Genomic DNA, 22,283 nt, shown 5'->3' on the forward strand with positions numbered 1-22,283 from the left:
GTTGAAGAATCTAGAAAAAAATACCAGAATTTAATTGTTGCTAGTATCATGCTGGTTTGTGTTCTAATATAAACCGAATCTGTAGCACGTGTTCCCAATATTATATGGAATTACTATTATTGGGTTATTTGTTTATTGTGTTCTCTGGTCCTTTGAGATGGAGACTTAATAAAAATAATTAAAAAGTGCCATCCATAACAACAACAAAGAATCGGACTAATCGGCAAGCAGAAGCTCATCGTACTGAAAAGGAAGATTATTTAAGGAGTAACCACAATGCTAATGCCAAGTTAGGATTAACCAAGTTAATCCTCTTGAAATAACAAGCTTACTCTGACACCAGCACTGGGCACGAAAACTCTGCCTGAGTGCAGCTTGAGACCTTTCTTGAGATCTGAGGAACACATACAGGGGTTACAGGCTTTGAAAGTGTCAGAGGGCAAATTTCTCAGGGCTGAGCATTGCCCCGTGTCTAGCTGACAATAAGCGGTGTCTGACACTCGAGCAACACTGCCCTTCCACAGAGGGTACAAAATAATAATTGCTCTTTCTCTGCATGAATGATGCCAGAAAAAAGGAGGCGATGGTTTATCAAGAAATTCTGCTTAACTTCCAGCTCAGGATATTCCTGCATGTGAAGTAAGTCCAAAGGTAAATGTGCTTTTAAGAGTCTTATAAAACAGCTGAATGCTTGCCTAGCCCTTCTTAATTAACCCCTCTCTCAACTGCTCTGTGAAGTCGGTTGCACTTTAAAAGGTAGGAGGATTAAGTGACCTTTCAAAGAACCACTTGCAAACCATAGCGTATGAGGGACAGAGCAGTGAATGAATCCATGGGTCATTTATTCTTAACTGGTGTAAATCAGCAGCCGTTTCCCTGAGATCTAGTATTTTGAAACACCGAGCCACTCGAGTCTAGCTCTACCTTCATAGGCTGAACATCTTCTCAGAAGCAAAGAAAGGAGCCGTGCCTTTGGTTGTCAACACCAATCTTGCAATTTTAGAATGATTGTCAGACATGGACTGGATCTGTCACAAACTTTCATTTAGCTATTTGGAATTTTTCCCTTATTATGCTTTGTTCCCACATTGGAAGATGCTCCGTAATGCATTACTCTACCATTTCACTTCCTCGCATAGTAACATTTAGAAATATTTTTCAAAAAAGTCTCTTAGGGAAATGAAGATTCCTGGGATGACGTTTTCCATCTTCTTGGACAAAGTAGGACTGACAGTAGATTAGCTGCTGCAAGCAGTGGCCTTTTTTACCCAGTCAGAGTTGTAAACGCAGCAGCCTATCTTCTTTGCAGCACTGTGAGAAGCAGTAGCCTATCTTCTTTCCAGCAGCGGGAATTGTTTTTCTCATGAGTTAAATGGGCAGAAAGCTTACAAGGTCTTGCTCCACACCTCAGAAACTTCTCAGTACCATAATGCTGTTTGACGCAGAACCAGTCTGACTCTTAACAAGTGCCAGCTGAGAATATATCTCCTTGAAGGCCTACAAAACCATCTTCAAAGCCCGTCTGTGAAACTCCATATGCGATTTCCACAATCTTAACCCAGTCTATCCAAACTGAAAGGGAAGCAGAGCTTTGAAGTGTAAGGATAGAAGAGGTGGATTTTTCCTAATGAGATATGTAGCTCTTTGGACTTTCTGGCTGGCTTCCCTGCATAAAATAATAAGCCAGGACAGTATTATAAGCAAGTGTTTCCTCTGAATGAAGTACTTGGAGAGATTCAGTGGCAGCCAGACCATGTGTAAGTCTAGACATTTTATATTCCTTTTGATTTGCTGACATTGTCACTCCCTCAGGCAAGCTGTGTCAGCTCAGCACCTTATCCTTTTTATGGCTGCTGTTGCGTTCATAGGAAAACTCATGTTCCTCATTGGACCCTTACGGTGAGAAACAGCATAAGAGCAGGCACAATTATTTCTATTTTCCTTCACTTGGCTTGATGAAAAATCTGTGGAGGGAGTGATAGGGAAGGAGGCTGGAACCTCTGAGAAGCAGATGTGAGAGGATGTCCATTGCAGGTAATTAATGCAAGGAACTCGCATGCCCTGGAGGTTTATAAAGGATCTGACATATGTCAGGATACAGCTGACTGCTTTCCCTGAAGCTCCTTTTCTGTCAAGCATACTTACCTTTTGACATATTTGTAAGTACTCCTGGGTACAGAGGTCTCAAAGTAGGAGTCGGATAACTCTTTCTTTGATTTATCATGAGAGATAAGAAAGGCTGTAATGTTCTTGAGGTAAATAGTTTGCCTTTTCCTCCCAGTTATGCCTCAACATGGGGTTTGGTCCAAATGCCATCCTCAAAATGAGCAGGAATCTTTCAGGTTCCTGTCACTATTAAATTTCATATAGAATTCACAACAGATGAGTCAGGACATTTGTTTCCAAGTATCCCCGGAGATGATGTTGGAGAGAGCAATAATGTTTGTGCTTGTAGTAGACTTTCTGCACAACAAATCTGGAACAAATGGTTATGCTAGTTTCTCATTGGAATAGGACATACTTCTGTGGGTTATATGTAAAACAGGAAATCCCTTACCAATTGTTCATACTGAAACGTCTTCAAAGATGCTAGTAAGTAAGTGCATTTTTCAGTAGTCTGAGGTTCAAGATCAGTGCTTTCTGAGCTTTTAGGAATGCCAGTCCTTTACCTTCCCCAGGAGACAGTCTACAACCTCCCTTCTGAGGATCTGCCTATGTCACTGACACACTTATCTTAGTCGCTTAATGATTGAAACTGGATATTGAATTAAGGACTTCACAGATTCTAGAGGTGACTCTACCAGATTATTTTCAGGCCTCATTTATCAGATCAGCTGAACACCTAACGAGGTGACAGCCTTTCTCAATGCAGGCTGGAGAACTTGGGCATGCAAGGTCATTGATCATTCACTTTGCTGTTCTACTCCCTTGTGCCATAGTCTGCATGAGAGGATAGGGTGAAGAGAGTATTTCTATTTATAGGAAGTTTTGAAGGCTTTCTGTGTTGGGAGGAAGACACTTCTAATGCATTGCTTTTTCTTCTGATCCTACTGTTTCATTACCCAGTTTTCCAAGTAACCTGCTAACAAATTATTTAATACTGGATCGTCTTTCTCAGAGGCTGACCTGTCGATTTGCAAATGTATTTCATGTGGTAGACTACAGGTTTTGGCTTCAGAAATCTACCCAGGGATATGACCAGCCACTTCTGGATTTACACAAGACAGCAGATTAAAAGCTAGCTGTGGTTTTCCAGTCTGCGGCACGAACACATGCAGCCAGGGAGTAAAGGAATCTATTTTATATTTTCTGTTGTGTGTATCACTTTTGCCTATTGAGTCTTTGCTTACAAATGATCTATTGTTTTTCCGAGAACTGTGTGAGAACATTCAACTTATTAACATTGCAAATCAAAATATTGGTTGATTTAATCGGATTTTCACCTTTTTTTTTCCCCTCTTTGGGAAACAGGTGTTCAGCAAATAACTTCATACCTTTAAGACTAATTCTTTTCTTTAATTTTTTTGACATGTGGTATTTTATTTAATGAAGCAACTGCCTAGTAAATATCTTCTAATTTGAAAAATGACAGCTTAATTAGTTGCCCACTTTGCATCAGTGAGAGAGAAAGGTGGCTGTGAAATGGAATCACAATCTCTAGTATAAACTGTATTCGATGCTATCAGCTAGAAGTGACTGCACTGACAGCATGTATTATGTTTGTATTTGCCAGGGTCAAAATGACTTTAAGGAACATTTCTCTCTGTTAGGCTCCTTTTCAGATTGAGGTGTTTTTTTCTTGTCTGGGGACAAGGGGTACTCAGAGTGTGCTAACTCCCCATGCCCCCTACCCTTTCCTTTTTTAGAGGCTAGCATGCTAAGAGATCTCTCTCTATTGCTCTCCTGGGAACTTGCTAACTTGTACACCGATGTTGATAGAGAGTGCTGAACTGGAAGATTCAGCAGTTGAGGGTAATTGGCCCATAGCTGATTCAACTGTACATGGTTTAGCAATGCCATTCAGTCTCCCTAGGGTAATCCAGGATAGCTGGAAAGCAGTGTGGCTTGTCAGAACAATCAGGCAGCTGGCAGCCAGGAGGTTCCAAATTCTGTTTCTGCTTCTGCGATTTGCTCTGTGTAGGGTCTGGCTCAAAACCTTCCTGCCTTAGTGCAACATCAGCACTGCCTCGCTACCCAGTGAGGGTAGAGTAAGGTCTGCTTAACGACTAGCATCACACAGCTATTTTCAGAACTCACTTGTTAAAGCCCAAATCATTGCCCTCAACATGTGCATTGCTATAAATATGCACAGTCCAACACAAAATATAGCAGAGAAAACAATTGGAAGGGATAAAATAAGCAGGAAGAAAGCACATAAGTTATGAGCACAGAACATTCCCGAGGAAGTGAAAATAAGCCAAAAACATTAGTGCAAACATTGTACAAAGCTGCAAAGAAATGAAAAAGTTTTGTCCACCACAGCTGATGCTGGGAAGCTGTTGCTCAACAGACTAGAGGACACAGCAAAAAATCAAGATTTAAAGATATTGTACAAAAAGTTAGATTGTATGCAAACATTTGTCGGTCAGTGATGCAAGCAGATGAGAGAGACTTCCTAAGAATACTGAAGGAGTTGCTATTTTGACAAAAAGCGGGAGCTTTCTGTGAGGTGAAGGGGAATTACTCCCATGCAGGTAGATGAACAGAGCAGCCTGAACAGCTGTCACTGCTGCTCCCCTATCAGAAGAAAGAATAGAAAGAGCAAGGAAGAAGTTAAAACCAGGGAAGAACACAATAGCTGAATTGTTAAAATCCAGGTAGATAAACATCAGCAAAGCATTGGATTGTATGTACCTGCCCACTTATTTATTTTTAATCTTGCTCCTCAAAGCCTACTGCTTCTTGTGAGAAAGTCAGAAGCCTACGTTATTTCCATTTGGTCTTTAATTATCATTTTCTCCATTATCAATCTTTTAATGTAAGAATGGAACCTCACTACTAGAGTATAGTGAATACAACACCTTTGAAAAAAAAGGGGGGGGCATAAAGTATTCAGGCAGTTTAAAAAAAAAAAGAGAACAGGAAGAAGTAGTGAATGACTAGATAAAGACAATGTTTATACTAACTGTGGAAAACATTTCTGCTGATGCAAACTGTACTATCCACCTATTTACTATCTGACTGATCCGTCTTTACAGCTCGGTATTAATACTGTGAAAAAAAGCAATGAAAATTATCATCATGTTATTGGAAAGGTGTACCCTCTCACTTTCTAAAACAAAACAAAAATACAATTCCTTGTTGTACCACGTTCTCCCCCTCTCACTGCAGAAAATCCTTCCACCAGCTAGCAACTCTGCTTCATACTCTTCTCTCTTTCTAGCTTTCTATTCCAGTTCACAAAGCAGAAAAATCCCTGAGTATAACTGGAAAACACATTTAATTGATTGTGATAATTAGAAGATATGTTTCAACTTAGACATTAAATACATGTAGTTGGCTTACTCTACTTACTATAAGTGGTTGCATCTAGGAAAAAGAAAAGGAGAATATTGAAATGCCTCAGCCAAAAAGTAACAGAATTAGTGAGATCCATGGCTGCACCCAGGGGAGCTGATAAGCTCTGATTCTTAAACTAATGCAGAGATTTAAAAGAGATATACTTTAGCTGTTAAGTGCTGCAGACAAATTGACAAAATTACAGTCTAATAAAACACCACATTTGATATCAAAGTGAAACTTTATCCAGACAGTGCAGTAATAGTATTACTTTCTGGATTGGAAGGTGATGCATAAAATAAAATAGACATGAGAAGGCTGTAGGCACTGCAGGTAAGAACTCTTCAAAAGATGGCAAGTGCCAAGTGGAACAATTTAAAATCAAATGTGGGTGTTAGAAAAAGATTAAGGTCTGAAATCATGGGACAGGAATAGCTACAGAGGGATTAGGAACAGGCTTAGGAAAAAATAAGGGCAGGCAAGCCCCAGGTTAATCACTGAGCTGAAAGGAAGGCAGGGCGCTCTGAAAGAAACATGCCCAGGATGCCATGAGCGGTACTGTGAGCCATAGCCAAGCAGGAATGGATACATTGTAATGACACTCTGAAACAAAAATAATAATAATAATAAAAAAAAAAAGCTTGGAGATCATCACAGAATGCTTCCCAATGACAACCTTCATAGCAGGATTTAGCTGTGTGCAACAAGGCTTCCTGTGCCCTTGAGTCCATTCACCTTTGCATGACAAATCATGGCAGTGACTCTGGCTGCTTACCTGGCTCAGGCTTCTGTTTGCCAGGAGGAAGGTGAAAGAAGAAGACTTTCATGTCTTCTAAAATGCCAGGTTTATACAAAAGTTATGAATGCTTGTCATAGCTATTCCTTTTTACACCACAGCATTTGTCACTTAATTGTACACTGTCAAACTGAGATGTCACAAAGTATATATAACCAATACTTTGGTATAAAACTGAATTTGCATCAATTACATCTGACAAAGAATGGAATGAACGATGTATTTTTGGAAGGCAAGTCATTAGTGAGAAGTGGTTTTGACAAAAGGGCTGCGCTACAGCTCAGACAAACCATTCAGTGTTGCTCTGAGCTAAAAGGAACAATTTTTTCCAATGTCTTGTCTCCAAAGGCAGAAGAAAACTGCAGAACAGCATTACCCTCCATACACAGCTCCTTGACTTACCCATCTGTGGTGCTGCTGTACAGATTGCCTTGATTTTCTTGTTTTCCTGCCTCTCTTACTTTGTCCAGCAAGCCTGATCCCTCCTCAGGTGTTAGGCTACAAGGTGCAAGCTGCTGTCTGTCAGGGCATGTAAATCAGGTCGCTTTTCCTGTGCTAGCGTTCCCATTGGCATGACTTTTCTGCTACTCTCAGAGTAGGTTTTAAGGTGAACGCTCTTGGGGTTGTGAAGCTCCCTGATACTAACATAATGAATGGTATGTCAGTAGCGGGGCTAGATTCAAAATGTTTAACACGTTTTCCCCTTTCACCTCCAAATACCTACCCAAAGCACTTAACATCCTTTTCATGCATTTCAGTTCAATACATTGTCTTCTTGAAAGCATGCATCCTAGAAATGGTCTGATTTCAGCGTAGCACATAGCTCAGTACAGTCCAGGTTCTCCAGTGCAGCGGGACCTTGACTCTGGTAACTGCTGTGAAGATGATAGTATCCCCTAACCTAAAATCAGATGTGTTGGCTTGGTGGGGCAGCTGGTGATGATAAATGGGTTGTTTCTGCCAGGTATACTTTACACGTTTGAATCACACTTAAGTTTATTTGCCTTCCCTGGCTTGTGTTGTTCTGAAGTCATAGACTTGAGAGGGCCTTGTCTGAACAAGTTGAGTTACTTGAAACAGCTTACAAACCTGCAGTGTTAAACTGCGCAAAAGGCTGTGGGAATATTTGTTTTCTTTTTGGTTTTTGTTCGTTTGCTTGTTTGTTTACCCATCATTGTAGGTAGTCCTCTCCATGTTTGCTTTCTGTGCAGTCCTGGCAAAATATCAGTTACAGTTACGGAACAAACACAGCAGATATTGCTAGGCAGAAACAGGGGAAATGCGTTGCCTGTATGTACAGCATACCCCTGCAGTTAAAATACAGTGTTCAGTTCTGGTGTCTGGATAATATGGATATGAGTAGCTGTGTGAAACTTACAGAATTCAGTATGCTTTATTTCTCAACAAATCTTTCAACAAGTCTGAATAAACTTCTACTACATGTAGATGTGTTTGAATATGGAGATATGAGACATATTAAAGAGTGCAAAGAAGAAAGATTGGCTTCTAGATCTCAGCGGGAGCCTAGCAGTATCCTGGGGCTGTGGAGAAAAGTGGTGATCTTGCTGGCTATTGAAATCTCTTAGACAATTTTATTCCTTGTGTTGGGAAGATGGTAAGATGGTTCTCCTTGCATTGGTATGTATGGAGGAGCTGAGTAATCGTGCTGCTTCATTCCCTGTCTTCACAAGTCCTGACCATGGATGAAATTCTTCTGTCTCCATACTGAAATAATGACTGCAATTAATTGTCATGTTTCAGGACTTGTCAAGTGCCTGAAGCAATCCTTCTTTCTCTCATGCTTTAATTTGGTTCCTGGTCTTCTTTTCTTTTTCTTTTTTTCATCTATCTGAAACATCCCCGATGAGTCAGAGTTGTAGACAGCATAGTGAGTAGGCAAGCAAACTAGGAAAGGTGGTACAGTGATCCCTCTCAAATGCCCTGCCTGTATGCCTTACTTATATGTTCACAGTGATCTTGAATGCCTGAGCTAAGTTGTTTTTTGTTTGTTAGTTTTTTTCCCTTTCTTTTTTTCCAGAGGTCAGACTGCCAGGCACCATTACAAATGTTTTAATCCATTTGCCTAAGAAAACAAGGTTTATGTAGTCATATCCAGTTTTGGCATCCAATAAGCTCATAAATTGTTGGCTGATTTTAGTGAAATGACAGGAAAGTCGTAGTGTCAGAGATATTAAGTTTCTGCAGGATTTGGGAACTGGGTTAATGCAGAGGCAGAAGGTGTGTTCCCCAGTGAGAACTTCACTATGGCACACGTTGCAGTAGGAGGACATACATATCTGTAAAAATTCTTTAGAGCCATGATCCATGGAGCTTACTCACTTGCTTCTCTTTTTATTTTTATTTTTTTTCATACAGTATAGTTTCTGGGCTTATCTTGGTGTATCTCAGACAAATTCCTAATCTTGCAAGGCTTTCAGGTATTATCTTTCCTGTTCTTTACCAACACCATGACAAGTTCTCCTTTTTAAGGACTAACATTCTTGCTTTAACTGGAAGCTTTAGACCTGTTACGGGCCGTTTCAGTAGTATGTGATTCACTGTGCTTGTGAAAGCTTGTGAAGGGATTAGGTCTGATTATCTGGCATTGTCCTCAGGCTTTATTTGATTTGAAGCGAGAGCTCTCCCGTGCAGTTTGTACTGACTCTGCACCATTGGTTATACAGTGGAACTTTCTCACGTAGTTAGCAATGCCTGATAAAAATTTATTTTCCCAATGAGAAAGGACGCCTGGATTCATCAGGATTTAGCTTTTAAAATGGATATTTCTCTATCGTGTCTTAAATGTTGTGGCACTTAAGAGAAAAATGTGCTATATTCTAGAGAGATTTGTATTTATCAAGGCAAATTCCCTAATGGTAGCTAAAAACCTTGTTTAGTACCATGTCTGCAAGTGAGGGGACAAAAGAACTGTAATATTCATACAAGGTGCTGCTTTTGATCAAAAAATGAAAATTAATCTGTTGAGGAGCTATGATCTTCATGTGCAAAACCCAAGTAGAAAGAAGCAGCATCATGTAAAATTTAGTTGTCCTAACCACTGGCTGTGAGTATTTCACTAGCATTTCAATCCAGTTTATAAATTTACTCCCTGGTACTATTTTATTTGAAACACATTAATTTTGCTCATTTGTCTTTTTTTTTTTTTCCCCCAGCAAATTCTGTGATGGCAGTTGGGGTTATTTTAATGACTATTTAAAAAAATCTACTACATTAATCGCTATGTGAAAGCTACCATTTATCTTCCTGCATGAAATTAATCCATTTGATTATTATGGCTTACTAGACAGATAACTTTGTAATCTCATAGCAAAAATATCTGTTTTCACAAAACATGCTAAGCCAATACAGAACATCTAATTTTCACTGTTTGGATTTTTTTTTTTCCTTTTCAGACAAGAGTATGGGTGAGAAATATCAGTAAATGTGTTCCAGAAAAGCATCACCTAACACTTTATATCAAATCTCCTCTGGATTCTAGGAAGACTGATATGTCATTTAAACTTAGTTCATTGGCAAAATATATAATTGTCCATTCATTTATACTTTATCTTCAATTATACTTTATATCTTTATCTTTTAAATTCATCTTGGTAATGAAATGGCATACCAAACATACCATATATTCTCAGGAAAAAAAAAAAAAAAAAAAAAAAAAAACAGTATAACACAGGGGCTACAAAAGCTACTAATGTAATAGAAAAAAGAACATATGATCCCAGCAATACAAAAACTTTCGTTAATTACAATTTTTAGTGAAAAATATATGAAAAGTATTGTATTTTGCCTTACTGATTAATAAAGACTCAACATTGAGTCCCAGAAAAGAGTGGTTTTTATCTTTCTTCTGCTTGGTAACCTTGGGCTCCATTTTGTTACACCTCTGTACAACTAAATCAGTGTCTTTCTCTGACACCCCTCTGATTTTAGAAAGAATTCTGAGTAGATGGCATAGAATTCTATTTTCATTTACCTACGGTAATAAGTAAAACATTTTTACTTTGTGGATGACCTCTTTTCCCTGCATGATTTCACCAAGTATTTCCAAGAGTAGGTGTGACTGACCAATGCACAAAAATTTCTGCTGTTTGCTTTTCAGAGTTAAATAAGAATCGAATGAAGCAAACTAATAGATAAATTCAACAATCAGTAAAGGTATACTGAAGAAAACTTTCTCCTTTCAGTTCGTAATGTGTTTCAGGGCTTGCTTTATGCTTTCAGGGTTTTATTTTTTCAGTTTCATGTAACATTTTCATATAAAAACTGGGAGTACAGAGAAAAAGGAATATTTCAATAAAAACACCTTGTTGAGGGTACAGCAAAATAGTTTTTGATTTACACCTAGTCTGATGAAGAGTCTAAAGAAAGATACACATTCTTGCTAACCACCAAAGCAAAGAGGGCTGCCTGTATCCCCCACAAATGTACAGCCCGTGCTTCCTCTATATATGGCACGGCCTGACACATGAGAAGCTGACAACTGGAAAAGGAGTGTCACACAAATAACTTCCTCACAAGAGAATAGCCTGCACTAGCATTCCTTTCAAGTTTTGTCCCTGTCAAAAAGTGAAAAGAAAAGGTTCACTGAAAAATCATTTTAGTTTTTTGTAACTGTCAATGGAGACCTGCGCTTCCCTATGATCTTAAGCGTGCCTGATTTTGAAAAGGGATGGCTGAATGAGGTCTTACCCTATATTCTTTTTCCTGTGTAGGCTCAAGCAGGTCAGCAGGCAAGGATTTTCAGTTAAAGTAAGCAAAGTTGAATAATAATTCTCCATGAAGATTGTTCCAGGGTCTGCATGGTACGTGCACCTTTGCTTCTGCAAAACACTAACTCCATGTGAAGTGGTGCCACCAAGAATTCGTTTACAAGAACTGACACAGGCATTTCAAAGCACCGAGACTGTGGCCTTGTGCTGGCTCTGCAGGTTTTCTATGTAGGTCACCAAAGAATGTTTTACTGGCTCCACGGACCTCTTGTCCAGAAAGGTAACAATGACTGCTCCAGTTAGAATTGTAAATTGTAAGGTAGGAGGTTAGAAGTTGAGACAACCCAAAAGAGCATGGACTTCCCACAAATGACAGGAGAGTGGTAGTAGGCTTTTAGCCACATGTTGAAGTTTTTCTTAGAATTGACTGCCACCAATTTTGAACAATGGGACAGGAGTTGTGAGATTGCATGTAGCAGTTCCATTAGCATCTTTGAAAATTGTAAACAAAGAAAGTGGGGAAACAACAACAACAACAAAACCCCTTGGTCTTTTCTGGAAGGCTAACACAGCCAGCTGTAATATAAATTAATTAGCAGGTGATTCATTTTGATTTTTTTTGTTATGCGAAAATGTTACAGTGCCAATAACCTCTCTATATGATTGTGGCTTCCGATATGTGACAGTTTGTAAATTTTTTATTTTATTATTAGATTCCTGTGCCATCTAGGTAGGAAAGTAATCCCACAGTACTTCCTGTAGGGTCCTCAGAATGCTTGAATTATCGCTCATAGCGCTGTAATTAACACTGAGTTGGGATTTTGCCTTTTACCTGATTCTGCATTTACCTGGCAGTTTAAGCCATTGTTTCCCAGGTTTTGTATCTGAGAGGAATTTTCTTCAGGTACACTGAAATTGTCTTTGGTGCAGGTTCAGACTTACTCAGCTTTCCACTGCTGGCAACACAATTCCTGAAACTTTAAAATTCTGAAAAACAACCAAACCAAACCAAACCAAAAACTGCTACTCGGGGACAACAGAGAGATCTTACAGGAAACTTTTAGATATGTTGCTCCTTGCCTTCTGAAATTTCAAAGGCTAAAGGAAATACTTTCTTCCAAAGAGAACTGGCAGAAGTGTGCCCAGGTCCTCTTCCTGCATGGAATATGGGCCATCCTTGCTTCCTGTGCTCTTCAAGAATGTGTGTCCCTTTCTAAAATCTTCATCACACTGGGGGACCAGTCCATGAAGCAGAAGAAAGCAGATTGTTTTGGTAAGTTGGTGTAAGGCACCAATTATATTTTGTTAGCTCAAGCACGTTGGGAAACAGACAAAGAAGAGTGAAATAATACTGAGCAGGGAAAACAAATAGCAGGGAGGAAGTGATTTTGCAATACCTTCCCTTTGCATTCCCAGCTGAGTATTTTGGAGATAGGGTGACTGATGTTAACTGGCTGTGTGGGTCACGGTACTGAGACAGCACCTGGCAGCTGGGCATGACAAGGACAAAACACCTATCTAGCCTAAATTCTTCTTGTTTCCTGTATGGAATAGTTGCAGCTCAGGATAGAAAAGCCATTATTGCTCTTGGAAGAATACATTAAATAAATTAATTAAAAATAATAATAATAAAAACAAAAGGATTCCTGTTAAGAGGTGTAACATTTGTTCCTTTTAGTGAGTGAAAAAAAAAAATCAGTTGATCAGTTACTCTTTTTTTGTAATGGCTTCACATGGGAGGTTTGTGAATTTCATGTTAAATTAAAACCATAACTACTCTGGTTAGCATTTATAATGTGTATGTGGTAGTTATACTAGGAAAGGATCTGTCTGGTGTAGATAAAAGCTGAGTTCCTTTAAAGAATGACTTGAAGTAGGGCTTGTGCCATTCAACTTGAGAGTTTCTGGGAGTGAAACTCCAGTCAGAGTTGTCATATCCACAGGGTATCGTGGTTTTTACTTTTATGGAAAGTAAAGGAAAAGATGATTTGTAAAGCTTTAGATCAGGTTTCTGAAGGGCAGTTCTGGTAGAATATCTGTCTTGCTGAGATCTGTATAGTTGTTATCCTGATTCTATTATTAATTAAGCTCTGAAAATACACTTATCTATTTAAAGCCAATACTGTGACACAGAATTTTGAGAAAAATGGGATATTTCAGTAGATAAAACACAGCAGGATTCTGAAACTCACAGGAAGGAATAATTCTGAGAAGAGAGGTTGGAGAAGAAAGTGTAAGAATTTCAAGACCTGCACTAAGATGGTAAAAATTAATGTTATTCTGGAGCATAACACACTTCCCTTTTAACCTTCCTTTCTGAAGAACCCCTTCCACTCTCTTGACACTACTGTTTTTCCACAAGGCAACTTAAACTTTCAACGTTAAATGACTTTTCTATAAAATATGATAGAAGTACTGCTTAGTCAATGGTGTTGTGTTCAACACGCTGTCAGACAGCATCGCATCTATGTGTAAAAGAGAAATGAAGAGAAACTGGTGTTTTTCAAGAAATGTTCCTTATTTCCCTTAACTATCATATTTGAGATGTATTATTTTTTTAGAAGACAGCTTCAGAAGAACTGTTGACTTAAAAATAAAATCAGAGCATAAACTTGTGACCCTCATCTTTACCACTGTTTAAACTTGTCAGAGGTTCTCACTGGGTGGAAAACATACTTCGCTAGTAGCAAGAATTCAGTTGAATGAATAAGAAAAAATAATCCATACTCAAAAAAGTATTGTTCATAGGAAAATACTAAGCAGTGAAATAACAAACAAGCAAAAAAAAAATAGTTAATTTAGATTGACATAGTCTTTCAAGAAGGCAGAATGAAGTGAACTTTTTAGACAATGTGTTGGGCTAGATCCCTAGAGGATGTAAATAAGCATACGTATTTCCTATTTGAGTTAAAATCAATAATTGTGTTTTATTTTTAAAGGCAGTTTAAAGAGATAGGGCTTCAGATTCTTGGAAGCATGAAAGATCAGGGAAAAAGGATACAGTGTCTGTAGCTGGATAGATCTTACTTGTACTATCTTTAACTTGGAGTTGCAAAGGATAAAACTTGCTTGCATAAAATTCAGATCACCTTGATTGTTCTAAGGCCTCTGGTTTCTTAGAGGTCTTTTTCCTGTCATTCATTTAGGGACCACAAAAATACATTATTTAAAGAATATCATCACTCTTCTACTTGAAAGGTAGCACAGAATCACTGTAGTCATAACTAAAAGCAAGAAGTATATTTATAGAGTTATTTTATGACCTGCAACAGTCTTCTGTACAGCATCAGACTTCTCTGTAACATGGTATGTTTTCCTATGTCTGGACAAAGAAGAGACAAAGGATTTGCTATGAGTTTGAGAACCTTAACCTTAAACACACTGTGATCCTCAAGAGAGAGCGTAAAGAACAGCAGTATCTGGGAGCAAAATGGAGAGTCCTCTACAGCAGGTGTTCTGCTTTCCCCTTACCCAGAGAAAATAGGCATTCCAATGTATATTTTAGGAGTAAGACATTTGGATGAATACTAGCCATATGCCTGAAGACAGGTTTCCTACTGGTGAGGGGTGGGAAAGTGAAGGACTGATTTGCTGAAAACTTTCTTGCTCCTCTCTGTTATGGAGAAGAGGAAATAGAGGATTACTGCAGTTTAGAACTCACTTTTTCAGACTGCAGATATCTTGATATGGAGTTGCAGCTAGGTGAGTACCACTACCACAACAGTACCGTTACCACATCAGTTCAGGGATAATGGGAGCTATTTCAGCAGCTCCTTCCTGCTCATATATTGATGGATTTTTATATATGTTTTATATGTTGTTTTTTTTTTTGTTTGTTTGTTTGTTTTACAGGACATCAGTGAGAGTCAGATTTGTTCTAGAAGCAGAGGGAATTCTTCTTTAGAAATCAAATTATTAGTATGCATAAATAGTTATATTCATGTACATGCAATGCAAAAATTATAGTTTTATAAATATCAATAGGAAGAAGTCAAGGAATTTGTGATTATGTCTATGAGGGCTGTACTTAGAAGGTGTACAATACATAAATAACAAAATTAGGACTTTTATTCAGTTGAAGAACAGCTGAAATTAGGCTATGCTTTGAGTTGTCCCTGGCAGCAAGTGAATCCTTCAGTCTGTTTCAAAAAGCAAAAATTCTTCTTTTTAAGTTTGAGCAACTAAGGCAGCTCATAATTTTGTAGTACATGAGAGCTGGTGGAAGCTTCACTGAAATAGTTTGGAACAGATCCACTAATTTCAGTGAGTCTCAAAGCAGATTCTGTCACGTTAAGGATTTGAGCAACCAGAATTTGTTTTGAATGGAGTTAGATGACAAAATACTAAAAAGCAATCTTGATTTCATCTAATATGGTCCTGGCATATGTGTGTTTTGAGGTTTTCAATTAAGGTATTTCAATTTGTGGGAATAAAAATGTTGTTTTTGCAGAGTTACATTGTTTAAAGGTAAGGAATGGGGTATTGAGATATGCTTGCAGTGATAAGAAAACTTAGCAGGCGACCTTGTAAAATGCAGACAACCAGACTCCTTAGAACAATTAGGTGAAAATCACGGTGTTAAGTCAGATAAGTGAAGAAACATTACCACTTCAAACAGTAAAAAAGTCAAAAGAAATTTGAAATTTAACAGGCCAGCAATTGAAGGCCATGCATTGTCTGTGAAGCATCGGATAGATTGTGAGCCTGGATTACCCACTCAGTGGGGAAACAGGGGAGGGTCCTGTCATCAAAAAGTATATAAACTGTGTTTTGGAACCAGTAGGTGCGCTCCTGCTTGTGGGACGCCTGCCATTGCAATCGCGAATAAATTACTACTTCACTGAGATCCTCGCCTGAGCCTAAGTTATTGGCTACGGAGTGTTTCTCACAAATTTCAGTTGCATAATGTGATTTCATGCACTGAAAATTGTAAACAAATTGAAGAAAACACATAAAAACTTTTTTTTTCAATGTATTGTTTCTGGTAAAACAATACCAGATCTTAAAGTTTCAAATGTCAGCCTAAAAAATACTCAGACTGAGACTTGTGAGCCTTCATTGTTGCTTAATTTGTAACAAAAATGCTAGAAGAAACCAAAGGATCTAAATTTCTTTGTCTATGTCTCTATGACCTATTTGCTATTCCTGTTCCCAATAATTGCAGTAGCTTCTGCTCTGAATCACATTCTTGGCACTGAAGAAAGAAGGAAATAACAGCTGCCTAGGAAGCAGGCTTTTCTGGGATCTTCTTAAGTATTTGGGGGACAGGCCAAAGCCAACTTTTGAACATTTTCCTTCTGCTATAGCTGCGTTCTTTAGGTTCTCTCTTCAGGGAAGTTGGAAGTGACTTAAATCACTTCCTGCTCTTACTCTTCAGCTCTACTTTTGTACTTGCTTGCTTGCTTGACCAATGATCCGGTTTTTAATTGTGTTCTGTTCTTACTGTTATAAAACGGCAAAATGTTTGAGAAGGCACTCACAGAAGTCTTCCAACTTTATTCCAAGGACTCTTTCTCCCCTAAAATATTTTGCTTCTTCCCAGAGCAGACAAGGCATGGGATAAAGGAGCAATGATCTATTCTTCTAAGTCAGAAAATTTCTGACCAATTTGCCTCCAATATGAGCATTCTTATTTTCACTAGATCTATCCCTCATGACTATTTTAGAAACAGCACAAATGGAAAATTTTCTTTTTTCAGTTATTTCACTAAATGCATATTTCAACAGGTTAAGATAGGGATATTAGTAACTATTACCCTTAAATGGTGACCAAGCTGTGTGTATGCAACAGAAGCATGTTCAGTTAGCTCCCAGTCAAAGGAAGAGAATCTTAATCAGTAGATTCAGGATGACTGGCATTTGACTTGGACCATCTGAGGTAAGGCAACATCTGCAGAAAGTTAGGTTAAATACAATAGAAAATAATGAAATAAGTAGATAATTATGTTTTTAAAGTCTGTCTGCTATTTATTACTTTCTTTAGGTTTCTACAGTAACTGAATTGATGTGATCGCTATGCAACTCAAGAAATGAGAAGAATAATGGAGTGAGAGGGTAAGAAAACCCACTGAAGACTCCTCAGAGAGTAGGTTTGTAATGAAGTCATTATGTAAGCTGACTGAGGAACTGAAGGATATCAGTGTTTCATGTTTGTACAACATTTAAAGGAATATCAGTAGGTCCAGTGATGCGGTGTGAAAAGTAACAGAAATCACTTGAGCATTAAACTTATTCATGCTGGGCCCACTAATGTCAGTGGCAAAGTTCCCACTGACTATAAAATTCCACTCAGGCTCAACTGCTCACATCATCGCTTCCTTTTTGTGGAAAACAGTGAGGTAGGAAACAGGCAACAAAAAGGTTTAATAGGAGTGACTATGATTTCGAAGAAGTCTAATTAGATTGTAATCTGACTGCAGTGCAGCTGCACTGTTTTCTGTTTCCCTTTACGCAAAGGACATTGATAAATGTCCCTGTGCAAAACATTCCTGACCCTTTTCTATCTGCATTTCAAATAATACTGTCTATAACACTGAGAGAAAAAAAGAGAGAACTTTTTACAGACATAAGTGGGTTGATGGGACTAGCAGTATTCCTTTGACTGATTTTGTCTTCCTTTAGGACAGGAATGTGTGAAATGGGCTATTAGCTTCTTCATGGTCTTCTAAATGCAAAAAGCATGAAGTGTAACTGGTGGTGTTAGACAAGTTATTTTAAGCACAGCTCCCAGGTATTCACCGTTGAATGGAAGGTGGAATGTGCAGTTAACTGTTCTGTATGAGAAACAGCATTTTCCTAATAGGTGTTGGCTGCAGCTTGACATTAAGGCCTTGCTGGATTACCAAAAGTTCCTTCCTTTGCATAAGTAATTTGAAGTATTTCTTCTTCCATTAAAATAATTCAGGTGAGAGATGTGGTCATCCTGTATTAATATATTTAGAAAGAAAATCATGGTACTCAATATCAGTTACTCACCAAACTTTTTAAATTACTGAGACTAATCTCTTCAGGGCAGTCACTGTCTACTGTGTTGTTTTTGTATAATGCATAACATAACGTGCCTCTGCTTTTGTTTGCCTTTTCAGTGCTATCTCAATACGAAGTAAGTAACATCATTATGATTCTGTCATATTTCTTCTTGTAAAAGGTTTTGTCACAATTCACAAAATGACTCAGAATTATCACTGCCTTATCCATAATATGAGAATTGACAGCAACAAGTAGCATGGTTCTTTTTTCTGAAATGTAATCCCCTGGTAAAAGTCAAATTTAAGACCTTTGAAAGGCCATTTACTATTTATAGTTGTTGTGGCTCTGTGGCAGGTAGTACAGTCTTAAAGTATAAGAGAGTAACGTCTAACATTTATATCACTTAAGTGAGTAAGAGGAGTTGTGGGCATTAACAAACCAGGTAATGAACTATGAGTTCTACTGATAGGAAAGTTTAGAAGGTTATTGCGGAAGTCTGGACACAGATATATTTGAAATAAGACTGCTAAAAAAAAATAGATGCATCATCACTATAAATCGTAAATCCTAAATTCATGAACATACTTCCATAATTATAGCAGTAAGAGCAGCAATAATAGCAATACATAATATGTAATAGTTATTAAATGAGAGTACGTTTCCCTATTTAATTTTTCTTCTTGGTACTATGGTGAGAAAGTTCATAGGAAACTAAGATGAAATCAAGACTCAGACTATGATTTGTAGACACTCAGACTTTGACTTCCAAGTTTTAAGATTTGACTGCTATTCCCACTACTTGCTCTTGTGCACATAATCTGGAATATCTTTTTTTAATCAATCTCATAAAAGCATAAAGCATATAGCATTTTAAATATTCAAAGTACTGTAGAGACATTAATGTTAATTTTGTCTCTCTCATTCCTGAACAAAAGAATGATGTTTTACTCCTCACTGTCTTCCCCTCCCCTCCCCCACACCCTTCAGTGAAATATAATTTGTGCTGAACTTTGAGAATTTGTAGAGCTTCCCAAATTAGATGTCAGATTAACTCCTGCTTCACATTTGATGAGATCTTTCTCTGCCTGTCCTGAAACCCTGAAAGTGTGCTTGGACAGTCTTGAGAATGGTATGTCAGAGCTGAGCTGTAAGTGCTGGAGGCAGGAGGGCAAGATTTACAGCTGAACAACCAGGAAACAATGGCTGTGAGAATTAGGAACAAAAGCGTGAAACCTATTCACCCTCCTGAAACCAACTTCTCTGTTGACTGAAGTAACTCTGTTAACAAGTAACTCTGTTACTTGTTGCGGTAATCTTGGTCCTAATGAAACGATGAACATAAAGAAATCTGAAGTTACCGTAATGGGAATTTGATGGTTTCTCCACACCCGAGGAGGTGCTTTAGCAGCCACTCACAGAGCATTTTCAAAATGCTAGGAAAGAAGTTTGATACTGTTGAGCGTTCAGGAGTGAGAGAGGAAATCAGCCAAGCTTGGAAAGACCCTCCAGTGCAATACAGAAACATCCTTTCTGAAGTGAATGATGTAGCTCCATCTTTCAGTCACTAGAGAAAAACAAAGCGCAGTGATACACTCTGCAGGAAAGGGAGTTGGTACTGACATTGAGGCTGTGCTTCTGCTGTCATGTAGACTTGTTTCTCAGGTCACAGCCTTTGCCACTTCTGCCATTTATGGGTTAGCTTCATCTCTGTCTCTGGCTTGGGGTAAATCAGTTGATCCCCTAGGTAGTAAAACTTAAGGAACAGGGCAAAAACTGACTCCGAGGTTATATTCAGCCTGAGCTCTTTGCAGCTGTGAATTCAGGCTCAGACACAAACTCAAGTATCAAAGGGAATAGCCAGGATAGAGAATCCAGGGTAGAGAGCCTCGATGGCTATCAAAGCATTAAGTGAATAACACAGCTGAACTTCAAGCCTTAAGAATCTGCGTTTGCCAAGGACATTTATCATGAGCACTAAGGATTGTCTGTTTGTATGATTGTTAATGGTTTTTGATGTTCTTTATTTATTCCTGATGAAGCAAGTATGACATCTGTCGGTGTCTGTCTTAGGTGAACTCTTTGTGATAACACACTCACTCTAATAATAGCAGCACTTGTATGCATGTTTGCCTTCAAGGTCTGAAATGTGATACAGCTGCTAGCAAATTTCCATGCTCTACTGCTTTTCAACAGTCAGCCTCTTCCAAGATAAAAGGAGGACAGTTAACAGTATTTCAGGATGAAAACAGCATATTGTATATAGGTACAGCTTGCCCAAGCAAGGATATATCATAATTTGTCTACAATGTCAGCCTGTTGGGTGCTGCAAACTGCCTGTTTAGCTTGTGCCTAAGGTGGCTGAGATGGACTGCTACAGTCTGAACAATCCATCATCACTCCACCTGCTGCTGCTTAGAGAAGATCAGCTTATGAGAGAATGAGGAAGGGAACAGCGGCCCTTGTATGTAGCCTCAGCCCAAAGCAGACATTTTTCCTACCTTCACATCTGCCTCAGGCCTGCCAGGAAAGGGGCAGAAAGCTTCATTCTCTGGGAGCCCCAATATCATTTGAGTTCTGCTTTTGATCCTGCCCTACCTTTAACCCATATGATCAAGAGTCTTATCTTTGCCCTTTTTTTGTTGGGGAAGCTGCTGGGAAGGAAGGGGAAGGAAAACTAGTTTACCTGAGGGGGGAATGGGATGTGGGTGTGAAGCTAAGAAGATGCTTTTGGAGGCGGGGAAGAGGGGAGAGTTATGTGTCCAGGGGATGTTGGGAAGTAGGTATCTTAAAGGGAGAGTAGGTGGAGTGGAGGGACAAGAACATGCCAGAAGAGGGGCAGGCTTAAGAAAAGGAAAGGGAAAGATCCTTGTCTCTTTCTGCAGCTTTCAAAGTGTCCCTCAGGCCCAAGACCCCTGCCTCTATTTGTACTTACATACTTTCCCTGTACCTGACTGCTTGCTCCCAGTCCTACTCAGTTAAATCTGAGTACTCTCCTAATTCTTGTCCTACTTCTGCCAGCCTTTTCTGTCCCCCAGTTTCCCATACCGCCTCTTCCACCCTTGAAAAATGCAATCATTTTTCTGCCTTGGGACAGCACCATTCATTTTTGCTTTTGTAGCTGTGCAGCTTTGAGTCTTCTCAGCTATAAGGTAGTCCAATAGCTTAATGGGGAATCATCATGTGGTTAATGTGCAAGATACTTAAAGTACTCTACAAACTTCTTTCCCACTGTAGAAACATTCTAATAGGAAAAAATAAGGGTTACAAAATGACTTCATGATAGAAAATAAGTATAATCATAGTGAAAGTAACCTATAGAGTTTCCTTCAATGCTGAAGTGATAAATAGGGATCTTGAGAAAATACTTCAGTGCTGCACAGAAGTGTCCATTCCATCAGCATTCTTTAAATTAGAAAATTCAGGGAAACAGAGTGTTAGTGAAGGGTAAGGGTTATTCTTGTTTGCTCAGTGAGTGTTTGCTGAACAATAAATATTTCTTTATTGGAGTGTGATTGGAAAGTAATCTTATGATCAAATATACTCTAGTATTTTCAAGTACAGCTTGTTCGAAGTACTTGCAAAAAGGGATCGGTCTCTGTGTGATCCCAAACGAAACTCTTTCCAGTGCCAGGCTAGAGGGACATATGGCAAGGTGAAATATTCCATTATCAGATACAAAATATCAAGTATTGGTTGATTACATTCCAGTAATGAACCATCTTGAAATTATAGATCAGTCTGTTGCTGATTCCTATGCTGTGTTTTAATGCACAGTGAGCTATTTTCCCTGTACTACTCAGTTTTGCTTAATTGCCCATACTGTTGTTAAGTACCAAAGAGAGTCAAGGGGTTTTGGCTGAACCTGGAAAGACTACACTGAGCAATTAAATACAGAATTTCTACTCTATCCTTACATTTAAAATGTTGCAGTCTTCTATCAAAATATTAATCCAGGTGTGACCATTAAAAGCAGAAAATCTGTATATTGGTTTTTAGATAACCATCAAGGAGATGTGCAATCTACTTAAAATGCATAGGATACAACATGCACACATTAGCTCTCTCTAAAATTGTTCCTTAAGACTGAGAACACGGATCGTACATAAACACGTACTTTTGGGTCTGCAGTCATACTAATGTTGGCATAGTTAGCAGGCCATGCTAAAAGAACACACTGAGTCAGAATTCTATTTCCACATAGGAAGCAAGACATATTTTACACAAAATGTAACTATTTGCTTTCCTGTCCTGCATGAAGGGAATTATTTCTTGGTAATTACCACAGAACAAAA

At 38.6% G+C, this 22,283-nt stretch overlaps 1 protein-coding gene across 1 annotated transcript in view; it reads left to right on the forward strand.

The window, feature by feature from the left end:
• The window catches only part of INPP4B (inositol polyphosphate-4-phosphatase type II B), a 347,812-nt gene that overhangs the window by 317,778 nt on the left and 7,751 nt on the right, over nt 1-22,283 (forward strand). Inside the window, exon 27 of the transcript XR_005819226.1 lies at nt 17,006-17,111. The gene's annotated coding sequence lies outside the window, so the exon portion shown is untranslated. The remainder of the gene's footprint in view (nt 1-17,005; nt 17,112-22,283) is intronic.

Source organism: Cygnus olor, chromosome 4 (assembly GCF_009769625.2).
Source record: "Cygnus olor isolate bCygOlo1 chromosome 4, bCygOlo1.pri.v2, whole genome shotgun sequence".
NCBI lineage: Eukaryota > Metazoa > Chordata > Aves > Anseriformes > Anatidae > Cygnus > Cygnus olor.